This window comes from Lepisosteus platostomus, chromosome 26 (genome assembly GCF_059453375.1).
Source record: "Lepisosteus platostomus isolate fLepPlt1 chromosome 26, fLepPlt1.hap1, whole genome shotgun sequence".
In the NCBI taxonomy this organism is placed as follows: Eukaryota; Metazoa; Chordata; class Actinopteri; order Semionotiformes; family Lepisosteidae; genus Lepisosteus; species Lepisosteus platostomus.
The window spans coordinates 14,406,408-14,423,388 of record NC_142636.1 but is presented as its reverse complement, the minus strand read 5'-3'; the positions used below and the strand labels follow the sequence as shown (position 1 = coordinate 14,423,388).

At 51.3% G+C, this 16,981-nt stretch overlaps 1 protein-coding gene and 1 long non-coding RNA gene across 2 annotated transcripts in view; one reads left to right on the top strand and one right to left on the bottom strand.

Annotated features, from left to right (window-relative positions):
* Nucleotides 1-6,678: 6,678 nt before the first annotated feature.
* Nucleotides 6,679-8,442, bottom strand: LOC148640307 (uncharacterized). The gene is made up of 2 exons (XR_015930666.1): nucleotides 8,112-8,442; nucleotides 6,679-8,044 (listed from the first exon to the last, which is right to left on the bottom strand). It is a non-coding gene; the product is annotated as an uncharacterized LOC148640307 (long non-coding RNA).
* A 5,431-nt stretch (nucleotides 8,443-13,873) lies between these two features.
* erfl1 (Ets2 repressor factor like 1) overlaps nucleotides 13,874-16,981 on the top strand; it is a 40,468-nt gene continuing 37,360 nt past the window's right edge. The window contains exon 1 of the mRNA XM_088621273.1: nucleotides 13,874-13,989. The gene's annotated coding sequence lies outside the window, so the exon portion shown is untranslated. The remainder of the gene's footprint in view (nucleotides 13,990-16,981) is intronic.

The following is a 16,981-nucleotide window of genomic DNA, read 5'->3' as shown; positions in this document are numbered from 1 at the left end:
CAGAGAGCTAGAGACTCAGTTACAGAGAGATAGAGGCTCAGATACAGAGAGATAGACTGATAGATACAGAGACAGAGGCTCAGATACAGAGACTCAGATACAGAGAGATAGAGTAGATACAGAGACTCAGAGACAGATACAGAGAGATAGACACTGATAGAAAGATATAGAGAGATAGAGGCTCAGATACAGAGAGATAGACACTGATAGAAAGATACAGAGAGATAGAGGCTCATACAGAGAGCTAGACTGATAGATACAGAGACAGATATGGAGAGATAGACACTGATAGACACAGAGACAGAGACTCGGAGACAGAGAAACAGAGACTCAGATATGGACAAACAGAAAAAATGAACTAGACAGAGAGATCAGGACAGAAACACAGAGCTCACTCAGGAAGCTGTGATGGAGTATGCACTGTGCACATGTAGAGACACAGCAGTGCTTCACTGCTCGGCTTCAGGAAGCTCTTGCTCAAGGTGGAGCTGGGAGATTGTCTTATTGTGCACTCAAGGCTGTGTGTGTGACTGTACTCTCAGGGCTGTGTGTGTGACTGTACTCTCAGGGCTGTGTGTGTGACAGTACTCTCAGGGCTGTGTGTGTGACAGTACTCTCAGGGCTGTGTGTGTGACTGTACTCTCAGGGCGATGTGTGTGACAGTACTCTCAGGGCGATGTGTGTGACTGTACACTCAGGGCTGTGTGTGTGACTACTCTCAGGACTATGTGTGTGACTGTACTCTCAGGGCTGTGTGTGTGACTGTGTTCTCAGAGCTATGTGTGTGACTACTCTCAGGGCTGTGTGTGTGACTGTACACTCAGGGCTGTGTGTGTGGCTGTACACTCAGGGCTGTGTGTGTGTAACTGTACTCTCAGGACTATGTGTGTGACTGTACTCTCAGGGCTGTGTGTGTGTGGCTGTACACTCAGGGCTGTGTGTGTGTGACAGTACTCTCAGGTCTGTGTGTGTGACAGTACTCTCAGGTCTGTGTGTGTGACTGTACTCTCAGGGCTGTGTGTGTGACTGTACTCTCAGAACTATGTGTGTGACTACACTCAGGGATTTGTGCATTGGATACAGGCAGGTAGAATTATCTCGTTCCCACAGTCTGGAGGCTGAAGGAGAAATATAGACTCTGATCTCCGATTACAGGGACTATGGACACTTGGGGTCATCTGTGTCCATTAGTACTGTTAACCAATCAGCTAATCAACCAATCAATACATAACTCACTCAGACAAGCTACAGTAAAATTGCATTACAGTAGTTCTGTATAGTATGGTATAGTCCTACAGTATATAACTGTGTAGTCCCCATACAGTAGAACTGTTAGTCTGTTACACTAGGAGCTCCAGTCCCAGTCCAGTAGACCAGTCTGTTACACTAGGAGCTCCAGTCCCAGAACAGTCCAGTTACACTAGGCGCTACAGTCCCAGTCCAGTAGAACAGTCCAGTTACACTAGGAGCTCCAGTCCCAGTCCAGTAGACCAGTCTGTTACACTAGGAGCTCCAGTCCCAGAACAGTCCAGTTACACTAGGCGCTACAGTCCCAGTCCAGTAGAACAGTCCAGTTACACTAGGAGCTACAGTCCCAGTCCAGTAGAACAGTCTGTTACACTAGGAGCTCCAGTCCCAGTCCAGTAGAACAGTACAGATACAGTAAGTTGTCATTTGTATATGTGTGGAATTTGAGGTCTCTAATGCTGTATTCTAGCAGTAAGAGTGTAGCGTTTCTTGTATGTTGAGAGACAGTTATGGCGTGTGCCTGCTTTGTGGATTTCTGCACATTCCTGAACATGCTGTGTCTTTCTGTCACTGTGCTGTGTCTCTGTCAGTACACTGTGTCCTTGTCACTGTGCTGTGTCTCTGTCAGTGTGCTGTGTCTCTGTCAGTGTGCTGTCTCTCTATCACTGTGCTGTGTCTCTGTCAGTGTGCTGTGTCTCTGTCAGTGTGCTGTCTCTCTATCACTGTGCTGTCTCTGTCAGTGTGCTGTGTCTCTGTCAGTGTGCTGTCTCTCTATCACTGTGCTGTGTCTCTGTCAGTGTGCTGTGTCTCTGTCAGTGTGCTGTGTATCACTGTGCTGTGTCTCTGTCAGTGTGCTGTGTCTCTGTCACTGTTTTTTCTCACTTTAATGCTGCTTAAATCTGCTTTCTTCGTCTTTTATTCTTTGACTGTTACTTCATAAAGAGAACAATTTTCTCGTTAGCGCTGTAGATTAATTGCAGTTAATTAACCGTGATTTCCTCTGGATGGGAGAGGGGCCTCAGCAGTATTCACTGGGGGAAGATTAGAGTCTGAGCTGTGAGGTGTGGGGTAAGTGGCGAGTGGGAGGTGGAGGTCAGAGTGTTCTGCACAGAGGCTGATCTCGGGTCACTGCAGTTCCAGGCCGGGTCAGAACCGATCTGCGCATGGTACAGCCCAGTTCTGTCAGAACCCTTCTCCAGCAAAACCTCTCTCAGCATTTTCTACACACTGGTGTGATCTGTCTCTTTATCCAGCTGTCTGCCACTCTGTCTGTGACTTCTGTCTGTCTCTCTCTGTCTGTGACATGTCTGTCTCTCTCTGTCTGTCTGTCTCACTGTCTCTCTATCCTGTCTGTCTTTGACATGTCTGTCTCTATGTCTTGTCTGTCTGTCTCTCTATCCTGTCTGTCTGTGACATGTCTGTCTCTCTGTCTTGTCTGTCTGTGACCTGTCTGTCTCTGTCAGTGTAGCCTGTCCCTCGGTCTGTCTCACGCTGATGTGATCGGTGCTCTGCGGTCCCTTGGCGTGGTGTCGTGGTGTTCGGCACCTGGGTCCCGTTTCCGGCGCGTGGCTAGCGGACAGCGGAGTCTCCCCGCGCGCCGCCGCCGTGTGTGCGAAGGCGGCAGGGGCGCCGGGGGCCGCGAGGCCCGGAGGGAGCCCCGCACAGGGGGCCCCGAGATCCTTAACGAAGCGAAGACATGAGCGTGTCTCAGGACGAATCCAGGACACTGAATACTCTCACACCGCGCAGCACAGCCTGCTCGCGCGAGAGCGGGGCGCTAATTCCGCTGCCAGGGGATCGAAAAGGTCCTGCGAGGAGGGGAAATGGGGTATTGATCAGCGGGCCCTGCAGATTAAGAGACAAGTCTGGAGATCCATCAGCGCTAACTGCCTGCCCGGCCTCGCCGCGCGGCGCTGCAGAGCGTGGGGCCTCGGCCTCCAGCGGCACGTCCTCCTCGCGCCCCTGTCCCGGCGTCCCTCTCTCCCAGCGGTCCTCGGGCTGCGAACCCAGTTTCTCTCTTTCTCCAGTGCCGCAGCTTCTTTCGTGTCCTGTGTTCATGTGTTCATGTGTTCATGTGCTCATGTGTTCGCGTACTGCGTGCTCTCTCTCTGCCCCCCGCTCTCAGACTGGTCCCAGACTGGACTGTAGAGGTACAGACTGACCCAGACTGGACCCCTGATCTCTGGACTGTAGGGGTACAGAGTGACCCAGACTGGACCAGTGATCTCTGGACTGTAGGGGTACAGTGTGACCCAGACTGGACCAGTGATCTCTGGACTGTAGGGGTACAGTGTGACCCAGACTGGACCGGCGAGCTCTGGACTGTAGGGGTACAGAGTGACCCAGAGTGGACCCGTGATCTCTGGACTGTAGAGGTACAGTGTGACCCAGACTGGACCAGTGATCTCTGGACTGTAGGGGTACAGTGTGACCCAGACTGGACCGGCGAGCTCTGGACTGTAGGGGTACAGTGTGACCCAGAGTGGACCAGTGATCTCTGGACTGCTGCGATCAATAATCGCACTTGATTGTGTTTCTCTGTTGAACAGAGCTTCACTGGAAAATCAAATATTTAAAAATCTGAATGTTTTAAAGGCCTTACACCTGGGCCATCCTGGGCCATCCTGGGCCAGGTCTTACGCCTGGGCGCCGAGCAGCTCAGTGCTCCAGAATCCCATCCCGCTGTTTTCCAAAGGATCCCGCGGAATGGGGGCCTGCTCTCCTTCCCCACCTCTCCCTCCCCCCCCCCCCCCCGTGCACGAGGCGCTGCTGCACATTTCCATAATTGATATAATTGATTAATTAGCATCTAATAAGATATCAATTAAGTAATTAAGAGTCCTCTGGGCGGGCGGTTAGCCGGCGACGGGCTGCGCCCCTGCGCTGTTTCCAGGCTCCTCTCCTGCTGCTCCGCCCTGCTTTGCCGCTGCTGAGTGCTGGCAGGGGTGGGGGCTCCGGGGGGCTCTGCTCTATCAATAGTGCTCATATTAATGAATAGGAAATTAATTGGCACTCTCTCTGCGGGCTGACTACAGCGTTATTAGTCTAGTGAAGTTTAAAAATGAGTGTGCTCGTGTGTGCGTGTCCCTCTGTCTCCCTGACTGTCTGTGTGTCTATGTCTGACTGTCTTTCTGTCTCTGACTGTCTGCGTCATCTGTTTAACTGTCTGACTACATCTGTCGGTCGCCCTGTGTGTCTGTGTGTATCTTTATCTGTTTGTCTCTGTTCATCTGTTTGTGTCTATATCTGTCTCTCTGGCTATATATTTACTTATCTGTGTGTCTGTGCCTCTGTCTGCGTTTCTGCATTTCTATGTGGCTGTCTCTGTCTGTCTAAGACTCTGTCTGTTTACAGCTGTCTGTCTCTCTGTTTGGAGCTGTATGTCTGTCTGTGTCTCTGTAACTGTCTGTGTGTAGTTGTCTGCCTCTCTTTCCGTAGTTGCGTGTCTGTGTGTTTGTCTGTTGCTGTCTCTGTGTCTATAGCTGTCTGTCTCTCTGTGTGTGTCTATGCTTACAGTAGCTCTGTCTCTGTCTGTGTGTCTGTGCTACAGTAAGGAAGGTGTAGGTGTTGTGTACTGCACTCCACACTCTGGCTCATGCACTTTGCTGGATAGAGCAAAGCCTCATCCACCCAACTAGACCTGATGTGCAGATAACTGATGTTTAAGGTATTTAGATACACAATCAGAAGCACACGTCCTGCACTCAGAACGTTACTGGAGTGTAAAACGTTTATAAGGCCTTGATCAGACTGGTTAAACTGGACTGGGACTGTAGCTCCTAGTGTAACAGACTGGTCTACTGGACTGGGACTGTAGCTCCTAGTGTAACAGACTGGTCTACTGGACTGGACTGTAGCTCCTAGTGTAACAGACTGTTCTACTGGACTGGGACTGTAGCTCCTAGTGTAACAGACTGGTCTACTGGACTGGGACTGTAGGTCCTAGTGTAACAGACTGGTCTACTGGACTGGGACTGGAGCTCCTAGTGTAACAGACTGGTCTACTGGACTGGACTGTAGCTCCCCTACAGAAGTATTACCTTGTGTGTGAGAGTGTCTAACAATAGATTAAAATAAGCTGTGTTTCTCAAATTTCCCTTACAAATAAAAGAAACATTGTGTTGGTATCCGACAGCCATGTGATTAATTAATTGATTAATTGGTAGATTGATTGATTAATTAATTGATTGACTGCTCTCCTCAAGGCACAGTGAGGCAGAGCAGGAACAGACAGGGAGCCTGGGAACAAGTCAGAAAGACGGAGCAGGAGAGAGGCAGAGGCAGAAAGCGAGGATGACAGAGAGGAGGGAGAGAAGGAAGGAGGGAGAGAGGAGAGAGAGGAGAGGGGAGAGGGAGAGAGAGGAGAGGGAGAGAGGAGAGTGGAAGAGGGGAGAGGAGAGTGGAAGAGAGGAGAGACGAGAGGGGGCTTCGCACCAGCAGTGCAGCTGGGCTCAATCCGCGCTCAGGGACGTCCTGTCACTCAGCCGTGGGGTCGCCGCCGCCACTCGCGGCGTGTCTGTGTCCCGGTCTAGCTGCAGAAAGCGAGCCCGCGCCCGGAGCAGCGCTGGGCGAGGGGTGGGTCAGCGGCGCACTCGCGCGGGGAGAGGCAGGGGAAAGGTGTGAGCCGGGAGAGGGAGAGGGAGAGAGGGGGGGGACAGATTGTAAAGAAAGGAAACAGGTCGAATCCTACTTAAAATTCCTCTTCCTCTCCGGCTGTCGGCTGGGAGCGCGAGGCTACCCCGGAGGGGGCTGGCGGATTAAGTTAATTAACCGCTTACACGCCGCAGCGCGCACACACACACACACACACAGGCGCGCCCGCTCACCTGCCCCTCTCTCTCTCTCTCTCTCTCCCCTCCCTCCGCCCCAGCCCCGGCGCGTGAGACGGCGAGAGAGAGAGAGAGAGAGCGCGAGCGCCACTCCGCCGCCCCGCCGCGCTCGGAGAAGGCGATCGGGCACGAGCCGCTGAGCCGCCCGCTTCTCGCGCCGGACGAGGACAGCTCGTGAGAGGTAGGGGCGCGAGGCGCGGGTGTGAGTGTTTTGTGCCGCTGGGAGCCGGAGCGCGAGAGTGAATGTTGCCGGACAGGAGCCGCTTCTGCTGCTGGACCGCCGGGTGTCTGAAACCCCGTACAGCCTCATAGAGACACGAGGAGTTCAAACGGGTGCGCACAGAGTTAGGCACGACTAGCGCGCGGAGGCGCACGGCACCGCGCGATCACCTGTCGGATGTCCGCTTCTCCCCGTGTCTCGCTGTGGCGGCTCTGCGGGTGGATACCCACTGCCCCACTGCCCCACTGCCCGGGACCCCGGCCACAAGTTCACAAGAGAGCGGGAGAGCGGCGAGTTTAAACTGTCTGTCCCCCGAGCGAGCCGATCCCTGTCCCCGGCTCCGCTGGACCCACGGGAGGAGAAACTTTCCGAAGAGCGATCTTGCACCACAGCGAGGCCCGCGGGGGCCCTTTATTATTATTAATAATAATAATAATCATCATTCTAAGCCTTGTCGCCTTCGCGTTCTGCAGAAGAGAGCTCCTTTCCCCCGACTCCCTGCTCAGGCGGAGCACTGAAAGTGAGGATGACTGTGATCGGAAAGAGGGAAAGTTCAGACGCTGCCGGGCGCGTGGAGGAGCTGGGGGGAGAGTCTCGGGCTGGAGACGGTGGGTTTCTCACAGGTCTTCTTTCTCTTCTTTCTCTTCTTTCGGAGACGCAGGAGAGAGAGAGAGACACAGAGAGACAGATTGCTGTCCGGGTTTTCCCGGTCCGGACGGGACAGGTCCACTCTGCTTCGCGCGCTCAGGCCTCCCGTTCACCTGTGACCTCTGACCCTGCCCGCGAGCCGGGTCAGTCCGTGACCGCCCACGAGGTGAGAACTTTTCCTTGTGTGCGCGAGTGTGCATGTGGAGACGAGCCTCTCCAACTGCGGTTTCATATCGCGAGTCTGTATCGGCATCTGAGTCCACGTGTGTCCCTGTACCGCCGTGTCGGCATCTGAGTCCGCGTGTGTCCCTATACCGCCGTGTCGGCGTCTGAGTCCACGAGTGTCCCTGTACCGCCGTGTCGGCGTCTGAGTCCACGAGTGTCCCTGTACCGCCGTGTCGGCGTCTGTACTGTAGCTGCGCGCCGGTCAGGTCGCTCCGTGTCCGTTTCACCGTCTCCACACGAGGACTGAGACTTACCGTGACCGGGGACGACGCGCTCTGCGTGGGGACCTGGCGGGTCAGGTTCTGGAAAGTGAGAGGGGCGCCTCCGAACCGGAGCTCTCGCGCCGAGAAGGGGCTGGCTCGCGCGAGCGCTGGTCGCGAGGCGCAATGCCGACAGGGAGAGTTTTCGATCAGCTCCGTTATTCAGTGATGTCGAACACTTCCGCGTCTTGATCAATAAGCGCAGCAGTCCGACTCGAGCGCGGAAGGGCTTCCCTGGAAGCGGACGGAGCGCTGTGCTGGTCGCGAGGTTTAAAGGTTTTTTTGAAGGAAAAACATTTGTTTGTTTCGGGATGTTTGTCTGGAGTCAAGCCCGCTCTGTGCCAGTGCAGTGTCCCAGTTCTGTGCCAGTGCAGTGTCCCAAGACAGTATCCCAGGACACCCTGCCTCTAACTTCCTCTCTCTCCCTCACCCTGCCTCTAACCTCCTCTCTCTCTCCCTCACCCTGCCTCTAACCTCCTCTCTCTCTCCCTCACCCTGCCTCTAACCTCCTAACCTCCTCTCTCTCTCCAACTCCCTGCCTCTAACCTCCCCTCTCTCTCTCCCTCAACCTGCCTCTAACCTCCCCTCTCTCTCTCCCTCACCCTGCCTCTAACCTCCCCCCCTCTCTCTCCCTCACCCTGCCTCTAACCTCCTCTCTCTCTCCCTCACCCTGCCTCTAACCTCCTCTCTCTCTCCCTCACCCTGCCTCTAACCTCCCCCCCCTCTCTCCCTCACCCTGCCTCTAACCTCCTCTCTCTCTCCCTCACCCTGCCTCTAACCTCCCCTCTCTCTCTCCCTCACCCTGCCTCTAACCTCCCCATCTCTCTTCCTCTCCCTGCCTCTAACCTCCTCCTCCTCCTTCTCTCTTCTTCATCTCTCCTCCTCTGTCTCTCTCCCCCTCCCTCTCTCCGGGGCCGAGTCGATGGCGCCTCTGTAAACGTTTCCGGCGGTTAATTGAGAGTCCGCGAGATCTCTCGGCGGCAGTTATTGACCGGCGTGTCAGTCGAGTCGGCTCGCGGGGATTCGAGTCTCGAGTCTCGCGTCTCGCGTCTCGCGTCTCCGCTTCGGCGGGACCCGCCAGCCGGCCGGGCCCCGCGCGCCGGCGCGCGCTAACAGCAGGCTTGTTAACTCGAGCGCAGTTGACACCCCGCGGATCAAGCCGTGTAATCCGGGACTTACAGCGGCGCTCCGCCGCGCTAACGAGAAGGACGCCAGAATTATCGCCGTGTAGCGCAGACGCCATTAATAACGTTAGTCCTGCAAAAACACACGTCACGGCCTAAAGCCAATTTCTAACACGGGTCTAAGTACATGAACTATTTATAAAATATATCCGTATCGCTTCAAAATAGTGTGAATAAATAGTAATACAATTAATCCCCGAAAACAACATTTCACACCGTAAAAATCCATTTCTAATACAGATTTTAGCATTGCGCAACATTATACGGATAATGAAAAATATTGCCACCATTTCCAAAAATAATGGAGGAAATACTTATATTATTAGTCCTATAAAAACACTCTTTCTCAGAGCAGAAATATTTGTAAAAGTGAAAACACGATTTATGCTATTATATTACACTAGAAAGACACTTTCACAGCGCAAAAAAAGATTTCTAATACAGTACGTGTTTAGTACTGTAGTACGTGATAGTAATTATAAAATACATCTGCATCGATTATTACTATTACATTATCACAGAAAATATTCTAATGTTTGTTTAAGTATAATTACAGTATACTACATCATGTTAACAATAAAATTACCCGCATCATTACAGAATGGTGAGAATACTGTATTATTGAAACTATTAAATTATCCCAGAAAGAGACACTTTTGTATCGTAAAAACAATTTATATTATTTTATTCCAGAAATAAAATGTATTAATTAATGTAATAAACACGGGTTTAATACAGTACTACGTGATAGTAATTGTAAAGTACATCAGAATCAATACAAAAAAGTGAGAGGACTGTACTTTTAATTCTGCTATACTAGAAAGACACTTTCACCGCGTACAATAATAAGGGTTTGATACTGTAGTACATGATAGTAATTATAAATGTTATCTGTATCATTACAGAATAGTGAGAATACTGTACTGTTAGTACTATTATAGTATACCAGAAAGACACACTTTCACAGCGTGAAACCAATCTGTAATACGGGTTTAATACAGTACTACACGATCGTAATGATAAAATACATCCGCATTATTTCCGAATAGTGAGAATACTGTACTATTAAAACTATTACATTATCCCAGAAATAGTTTTTACGATGCGAAAGTGTCTAAAACGTGTTTAAAACAGTACTGCATGATAATAATTCTAAAATATAACATTTTTATGGAATAGTGAAAATACTATTTATCCATTTATGCTAGAAAGACACTTTCACAGCGTAAAAAAGATTTATAATACGAGTTTACGTACGGTAGTATATTATACCATTGATAGAAATCATGATTATTATTGTAGTGTAGTGAAAATAATAGTACAATGTACCGTTAGCGATAGAAAACCATAAGAAGCGAAAAATATACTCTCGGATAAAGGTCTGTGTACAGCACTACATGGTACTTGGGGTAAACGTGATCAGTACTGCACACTACGAACTCTGTGAAATAAACATTAATAATAGTAGCTACTGTACAAGGTGTAAGAACGAATTCTATCCCCGGTCTGAGCGTGCCACCAGGTGATTCTAATTATCTAATTAAGTACGATCGGTATTATTATGGTATAGCAGAAATAATACATTAGCCCCAGAAAAGACCTTTCCAGAGTATAAAACGATTTCTTGCTGTGTTCCGGTCGGAGAAAGTTTGACATGAAACTGACGATAAAAATGCTGAGACTTCTGATAGTACAGCGAAAGTAATTAGCCCGAGGAAAACACACGTTCACAGGGTATAAAAACGTCTGATGCGAGTTTAGGTACAGGACTGGGTGTTTTTCACGGGGAAAAATCGGCACTGTTATAGTCTCGTGGAAATGAGACGAAAGCTACAAGCGGCAAAAGAGCACATTTCTGCGGCGTCAAAACAATTCGAAATCTCCGAGTAGTTCAGTACTAGATGGTGCTTACGAGAGAAAATGACACTGGTGTGATCGGATAGAGAGGAGGCTGAAATAATAATAATAATAATAATAATAATAATAATAATAATAATAATAATAATAATAATAATAATAATTATAATAATAATTATGATTAATAGTGAAATTATTATAATAATGATAGTCGCAGAAGAGCGCAGACCTCATAATAATTTATTTAGGTTTTCTATAATATAAATTAACCACCAACTTCATAACAACAGCCGTTCCGATGATGATGATGATGATAATAATAATAATAATAATGTAGTAGAAGTTTGAAACGTGTCCGTTTCCTGGCCGGACTGGGTTGCTGTCAGTGGGCTGCTCGTGAAGACCTCGTGCCTGTCGGGTTGTCGCCACCCGCCCCCCCACGCGTGTCCCTCTTCAGGCCGGTCCGACACGATCGCCTGACGCAGTGACCCCCCTTGAGCGCGGACCCGAGGGCAGGACCCCCGCACCGGCCGCAGGGAGGACTCTGGGACTCTGACAGAACCCGTCCGCACGGACACAGGGGTCCGAACGCGCGATGGCACTGGTGCCCTGCTCCCTACTCCTGACAGTCGGGGCGAGTCTCGAACTCGTCGCTGTCGTGAATGATCTTTGATTCCGGTGATCCTGTCACGTCTCGGAGTGAGGAGCACACCGGTGTCCCACGAACTCGTCGGTACTGGTTCGGAATGGCGTTTCTGCTCCTGGCGCCTTTTAACACAGCTGTAAAGAACAGCCCGTCTTTAACGTGATTGAATAGCGACCACGATAGAAAGCGTGTGTCTCCTGTCAGGTCGGGTCGTGTCGTGTCGTGTCGTGTCGTGTCCCGGGACGGTTTCAACGACTCGTCTCGAGGAGCGGGGCAGATGCGCACAGGCGGACACGCGCTCCAGATGTGCGGTACAGGAGCGCGAGAGCTGGCCGCCCGCTCCCCGCCTGCCGCTGTGCTGGTGGAGCACGTGCGGCTGTTTGATGAATCATTTAATTGTTGACCTGATATCACACCGATTCTGTCCAGATAGAAACGTCTCGCGTTCCCCCTCGTGAAAAACAGCCGTGGGTGGTGGGTGATAACTCGCGCGCAGTGTGAGAGTGCGGGTGGGGAAGTCTGTGGAGTGATTTCGAGGACGTTTATGTGTTGAGTGTGTGGAATTGTGTGTGGAGCAGAGGTTGAGGTGTGTGTGTATGGATATGTGTGTGTGGAAGTGTGTTGTGGATGTGCGTGTGTGTTGAGATGTATGTGTGTGGAGGTGTGTGGATATGTATGTGTGTTTGTGGAGGTTGAGGTGTGTGTGTGTGTGTTTTGAAGTTGAGGTGTGTGTGTGAAGGTGTGTTGTGGAGGTTGAGGTGTGTGGATATGTATGTGTGTTGTGGAGGTTGAGGTGTGTGTGTGTGTTTTGAAGTTGAGGTGTGTGTGTGAAGGTGTGTTGTGGAGGCTGAGGTGTGTGTGTGTGTGTGGAACAGACCGCTGGGGGAGACATTCCCCGCACTAACACGGACCGCCCCGAGTTCTCCGCGATTCGGGAAAGAGGCGAGCTCAGCCGGGTCACGCGGGCGGTCGTGTCGCTGTCCCCCCCGAGGGGGCGGGGAAAGGGACAGGTGTCCGCGCGTGTCGGGCCGCGTTCGGCTCCACCAGGCGTGTTCATCCGCGAGCGCCGCTGGCGGTCTCCCAGGGCCTCGCGAGCCGGGGAACTTCCGGAAGAGCAGGAGGCGCTTGAGCGGAGGGCGTGCGGACAGCCGGCGGCACGGCGCCCTGACGCGAGCCCGGTGTCCCGGGACACAGAACTGCTCTCCTCGTCCCGGCACGACAGACTTTCAGCCCCCGAAGAAAAGTCCGAGCTGTGGAATTAACCCGAGTTCCACGGGAAGCAGGTGGTCCACCCGCGTGCCCGGCGGAACCTGCGTCCTCGAGCTCCGACTTCAGGGGTTTCTGTGACAGAAACTCGAGCGCGGACACGCGTGGGGTTTGCCCACCTCTGTGAACTCCAGCTGGCTAGTGAAGCCGAGTCGAGTGACCGGATGTCATGAGGGCGAGCCCTTCTCACGGTTCAGCCACCGGACTGCGACAGAAGTTCAAAACTACAGTAGTACAGATCCAAAGAGCAGGTCCCGCCTGGAATAAGCCTTTACCTGATCCTTTGCAGCCTAGGCATGCAGACGCAGCTCCCTACTTGAACTACAGTAGTATAGTACAAATACTGCTGGTACAGTTACTGCTGGCACAGTTACTGATTGTAGAGTTACTAATACTGCTGGCACAGTTACTGCTGGTACTGGTACTAATGCTGCTGGTACAGTTACTGATTGTAGAGTTACTAATACTGCTGGTACAGTTACTGCTGGCACAGTTACTGATTGTAGAGTTACTAATACTCCTGGTATAGTTACTGCTGGTACTGTACTGATACTGTTGGTACTGTTACTGATTGTAGAGTTACTGATGCTGCTGGTACAGTTACTGCTGGCAATGTTACTGATACTGCTGGTATAGTTACTGTTGGCACTGGTACTGCTAGTACTGGTACTAATACTGCTGGTACAGTTACTGCTGGTACAGTTACTGATTGTAGAGTTACTAATACTCCTGGTATAGTTACTGCTGGTACTGTACTGATACTGTTGGTACTGTTACTGATTGTAGAGTTACTGATGCTGCTGGTACAGTTACTGCTGGCAATGTTACTGATACTGCTGGTATAGTTACTGTTGGCACTGGTACTGCTAGTACTGGTACTAATACTGCTGGTACAGTTACTGCTGGTACAGTTACTGATTGTAGAGTTACTGATACTGCTGGTACAGTTACTGCTGGTACTGGTACTAATACTGCTGGTACTTTTACTGCTGGTACAGTTACTGATTGTAGAGTTACTGATACTGCTGGTACAGTAACTGCTGGCAATGTTACTGATACTGCTGGTACAGCTACTAATGTTACTGGTACTGGTACTAGTACTGATACTACTGGTACAGTTACAGCTGGTACTGTTACTGATTGTAGAGTTACTAATACTGCTGGTACAGTTACTGCTGGCAGTGTTACCGATACTGCTGGTACAGTTACTGCTGGCAGTGTTACCGATACTGCTGGTACAGTTACTGCTTCCAGGGGTCATAAGTCAGGGTCAGACTAATGCAACATTGTGCAGACAGTGTGGACACAAGGTCAGGTGCGGACTGAAGCAGCAGGCAGTGTGGACACAGACTGGGTTTAGAGGTCAGGGGTCAGGGTCAGACTGATGCAACAGTGTGCAGACAGTGTGGACACAGACGGGGGTCAGGGGTCAGCGGTTAGGTTACTGTTAGCATTGATGGTGCTGTTATTCTCTGGAAGGGTGTTCCCTGGGGTTCCAGACGCCTGCCTGCTCCACCCACAGCACCACAGCGGACAGGAGACGGGCGCTGAGGTCCGGCCCAGAGTCTGGGCCCGGTTCTGCAACACAGGAGCACCCAGAGTGCTGGTGAGTGATGTCAGTGGGCCAGTGGGTCTGTCGGAGTGTCGGATCTCAGATGGTCGTTTTCCTGTGCTGATTGCTCTTCAGGAAGACAGTCTCCCTTTGCTGTGTTTTGGATCGCAGAGCTGAGTGATTGTGTGGGATGGTGACTGGCTGATAGGTGCTCAGAGTGAAGGCAGTCGGGGTCTGAATGCGAACGAGCGTTTTTTTTGCTCCTATCAGTAGGCGGGTTGAAGATAATGCCCAGGTGTCTCAGTTATTGAAACCAGTATCCTGTTAGCGACTCAGCCGACTGTATTGCAGGTGTCTTAGGGCTTTATTACTGTCTTCAGGCTGCAGCGGGCTGGGAGTCTGCTTCCAGGAGTAGCCACAGATGTCCTCTGTCCGCTATTCGGAGCTGGAGATACTCCTGTATCAGATCCACTTGTTCCGTTAATGCAAGTCTGTGCACTGAGGCCTCTAGACCAGGCTGAGAGGCTCTGCTCTCCTGTGTGATGCGTTGTGTGCAGTCCTCTGTTCAGGACTGAAGATACTCAGTTCCCGTAGCCCGAGCCTGCGCGCCGAGCCCCTTCCTTCGCGGCTCTCCCTGGTCAGGGACTGCTGTGTGACGGACTCTCTCGCTCTGTGGCCGTTCTGAGCTGCGATCGTTCTGCTGTGAAGGAGCCTTTGAACGACGCTGTCAGTAGACGAAAGGTCACCGGCAGTCGATGGTCCAATTTTTCTAAATCCAGGAGATGGTATCAGGCGGGGCGGGTTTGGAAAAGGGAGATGGAAGATTAATGTTTAATCCTGAGGGGACCTTAATCTTCCGGCAGTCCTTTCTCCCTCCTCTTCCCTCTCTCGTACTTTGTCTCTCCAGTCTTCTCTTTCTTATTGTCTTCCGCTCTCTCTTTCACTCTCTCTTCCCTCTTTCTCTCCCTCCATTCCTCTCTCTCTCACTCAGTCTCTCCCTCTCTGGGGCTCTGCAGAGCAAAACTGGGGGTGAATGCAGGTGACCCCTCCCCTGGAGCTGAAAGAGGTTAGAGGAGGGGGGATCTCACCCTGGCTTTTGTCAAGAAACAGCTGGATATTGGCTTCAACAGCATGGCTGGGCAGCTTGTTCCACACTCCCACCACCCTCTATGTAAAGATGTTCCTCCTCTTATGTATTAAGATTTGTAGGTTTCTTGAGAAGCACTTATGAATTAAATTACAGTCTTATTGGTATTAGATGCTCTTTCCCATAGTTTTCCAGTGTGTCCTCTGGTTCATGTGTCACTGTTGCCTCTGGAGAAGTCTGCAGGGTTGACCTTTCTCACTGACTGTGAGCATTTGGAGCACTTGAATCAGGTCTCTCCATAGTCTCTGCTGTTCAAGACTAAAGAGACACAGTTCCTCCAGCCTGTCAGTGTAGGACACTCCCTTCAGACTAAAGAGACTCAGTTACTTCAGCCTGTTAGTGTGGGACACTCCCTTCAGACTAAAGAGACTTAGTTCCTTCAGTCAGTGTGGGACACTCCCTTCAGACTAAAGAGACTAAGTTCCTTCAGTCCGTGTGGGACACTCCCTTCAGACCAAACAGAATCATGTCCTTCCTAGGAGTGTGGGATCTGTGTGTAGTGTGTATCAGGTTGTGTAGGAGTGTGTGTCAGTGAGTGTGTGCTGTAGCATTGTCTGTGTGCCGTGTGTATCAGGTTGTGTAGGAGTGTGTCAGTGAGTGTGTACTGTAGTGTTGTTTGTGTGAGGAGAGACAGGGAGAAAGAGGAGAGACAGAGGAAGAGTAGAGACAGAAAAGAGGCAGAGAGGGGAGATGGGGGTGTTCAGGAGGGAGAGAGAAAAAGGGATTGAGAGGAGAGCGAGGGAAAGGGAGAGAGAAAGGTGTTGACGGAAGAAGAGGGAAGAGAGAGGGAAAGAGGGAGAGAGAGGAGAGATGGGGGTGAAGGCTGAGAGGAGAGGGAGAGAGAGAAAGAAAGGGAGACAGGGACTACCAGCAGGAGAAGGGCTGATTGGTTTGGGGTGGACGGGGGGGCGCAGGAGAAGGAGGAGGGGGGTTAAATTTCCATCAGGATTTCAATCGGAGGAGATCAATACTGTATTACTCCTTACCTTGACCTCCTCGCCACTGACACAACAGGGCAGGCTATTCCGTCTCCCAGCAGGATAGAAAGAGAAGGAAGAGTCGGAGAGAGCTGGAGAGAATCGGAGAGACGCGCTGTAGCCCAACCCCTCCTCGTGCCACGGATAGCTTTCCTGCCAAAAGCCAGATCTCAATTCCCTAATTGAAAAACTTACTCCAATCTTTTTTTTTTTTGCTCCAGTAATATTTTCCTCCTTTTGGAGAGACCACATAATGCAGTTTCACGATGTTTATATCGGAGAGCATGTCCAACATATACATGTGTTTGCAGATTTGATCTGTCATTCAGTTGCTCTGTATAAACTCTTCGCACCATCACTGAATCGCTCTGTCACTACACTGCTGTGGTCCTGCAGTGCTGTCAGTGAGAGCTGTGTCTCTCCTCCAGTGGATGGAGACTCTGCTGTGGTCCTGCAGTGCTGTCAGTGAGAGCTGTGTCTCTCCTCCAGTGGATGGAGACTCTGCTGTGATCCTGCAGTGCTGTCAGTGAGAGCTGTGTCTCTCCTCCAGTGGATGGAGACTCTGCTGTGGTCCTGCAGTGCTGTCAGTGAGAGCTGTGTCTCTCCTCCAGTGGATGGAGACTCTGCTGTGGTCCTGCAGTGCTGTCAGTGAGAGCTGTGTCTCTCCTCCAGTGGATGGAGACTCTGCTGTGGTCCTGCAGTGCTGTCAGTGAGAGCTGTGTCTCTCCTCCAGTGGATGGAGACTCTGCTGTGGTCCTGCAGTGCTGTAAGCGAGAGCTGTGTCTCTCCTCCAGTGGATGGAGACTCTGCTGTGGTCCTGCAGTGCTGTAAGCGAGAGCTGTGTCTCTCCTCCAGTGGATGGAGACTCTGCTGTGGTCCTGCAGTGCTGTCAGTGAGAGCTGTGTCTCTCCTCCACTCAATA